Genomic DNA, 2,592 nt, shown 5'->3' on the forward strand with positions numbered 1-2,592 from the left:
CAATTTGTAAATAAAGTTTATGTAATTTTCACAGTAAAAAGGAGAAATTTATATATTTCCATAATAACAGGAGAAATCGATGTAATAATTAACCCCTAAAAATAAGTTCGGTACAATGACCAAAAATTTAATTGTCGATATGAGAGGCTAAATTCCTTCCATAAAAAAAATACTGAAGCTTAAATTATATTTATTGATAAGATTTTGATACGATGGTTATAATATGGGAAAAGTATTATTTTAATCCGCTAAGTATGCCTAATTTTGATTTTAGTCGGATAATTATGTCCATTTTTATTTAGGTCCAGTAACTTACGAGATTGTTTTTCTTTTTTTTTTTCCCAAAAGCCACCTAGAGATGGGGGGAGCTTTTCGGAGTCCCCAGTCCTTCTATATTAAAATTCATAAAATAATTACAGCGGGGAGAGCTACCTCCCTAGAATTTCTAGTAAAGCCATAAACAAGGAGTATTACTCCTTTACAAATAGAGCAACAATAAATAAGGAGTACTACTCCCTTACAACAAAATACCCGAACAGGTGTCGAAAAAATTATGGCGAGTCAAAAAGATTTTTGTTATCCCACCATGTCGTGGATCGCATAGCACCTGCAAATAAAGCTGTACAAAAATACCAAGCCAGAGTGTGTGTAATGTTCCAAAAGGATAGATAATGCACATAAGTATTAACGTGGAGGTCATGTTTGTATGACTTGAACCTGTGAAAGGGGTTCACAAGACCTGCAAAAGATATATCAAAGGAGTGCAGCAGAAGTGACAAAATATATGTCCCAACGTCAACCATAGATGAGTAATCTCCAACAAATCCATATAGGTACTATCACAAAAACAGCACAGGAAAAGCACAGATAGGGCAACAGGTATCAGCAAAGAACTAATCAGTAATGAAGTACCTCAAAAACTTACGAGACTTACTTTCAGTCATCTGGCAGATTTTCGGACAATTTTACCCCTATGCAACTTTTGAAAGGCAGTTTTAGTCCATATGCACTCATAGGGGTAAAATTGTCCGAAAATCTGTCAGAGGACTAAAAGTAAGCAATTTCGTAAATTACTGGACCTAAACAAAAAATGGACATAGTTATCGGATTAAATTAAAATTAGGTATACTTAACAGACTAAAATAATATTTTTCTCGTTATGATATTGCAAGTTCGAGTCCCATTAAATAATATATTTTATTTCTTTTCATAAGATCATAGAATTTATTTTTTGTTCTTTTCACAATTATAAAGGTCAGAGATAAGTAATCCTTCATTAAGAATAATTACAAAAATCTATGTCGATGTAATATGTTCGTATTAAGCTATAACTAGTTATTAATCTATGCTTTGCTCGGAAATTTTTTTTTTATTTAATTATTTGATATTGAATATTGGTCATTTAAATTAATCTTAATTAATCAATATTAAAATATATATTAACTGTATTACTTTTTATTGACGGTTGAAATTGCTGACAAATTATTTTTTGCATTATATAGGAATGTCGTAATTATAAAATACCTTATTTTTTTAATATTTATTTATTTGGAAAGTTGTTTTATTCTAAATAATGATACATAACAAATAAAATTAAATTAAATCAATTATCAATTGATGTTAATTAAATGCATTAATTCAGAAATAATAAATCTAATTAATAGATGAGTAAACTTGGTAATTTTGCTGTGAAACTAAACTTGTACGGTTCGTACGATGATTAATGACAGATCTTATTTTTGTCCTACATTGTCTAGCTACATAACTCGATTCATAAAAACTTGAATATAACACCATGTATTTTTAACCCAAAAAATAAAAAAATATTAAAATATGTTTAAATAAAAACTATTCAAAAGAAAGAAAGATTAGTTAAATTATTGTTATACGTATTTATTTTCGCTATTAAATATTTGTAAGTAAGTACATTAATAATTTTATATTTTTCTTTTTCTTACATAATTAACTTACATGACTATACACTTAAGAAACTTTTATTTTTCAATTCATTTCATTGTCTAAATGGAATCTTAAAATTGTATTGTGTAACCTTAAAAAGTCCAAACTTTGGGTTGGGGTTGGGGGTGGGGGCGGGGGCGGGGGAGGAGCATAATTCATACCCTTTGATACTCCCTATAATTATTAGATTAAGCCCACAAATTAGGATACTAGCTCAGTCGACTGAGAGCCCAGCTAGTTCCTCGGCAGGACAGATAAATGTCTATTAATAGGGAAGAAAAGTCCATAGGCTTACCTCCTACTTTTTTGAGATGGCAGGCTGAAGATACGAGCACATTTTCAGCCAAACACGTCATCCTACACCTGGGAGGACATGTCATATGACTTGTCAATACATTAAGACAGATCATTCTAAAAAATATCCATGTGGTTCTAAGTAAATTGGTGGCAAATGAGTTGGGAACAAGTAACCAACTCTCAAATTTTCAGGCAGACTTGGCAAGACTCAGTCTACCTGACGTATCTGTCATATTTATCCAAATCATGAACGATTTATTTTGGATGATAGCCAACTCGAAGGACTTTCTAATGCCGTGCGACACTCTGCAACAACCCCCATATCCTGCACTATAA

The sequence above is a fragment of the Sesamum indicum genome, linkage group LG1 (genome assembly GCF_026168435.1).
Source record: "Sesamum indicum cultivar Baizhima isolate 11 linkage group LG1, ASM2616843v1, whole genome shotgun sequence".
Lineage (NCBI taxonomy): Eukaryota > Viridiplantae > Streptophyta > Magnoliopsida > Lamiales > Pedaliaceae > Sesamum > Sesamum indicum.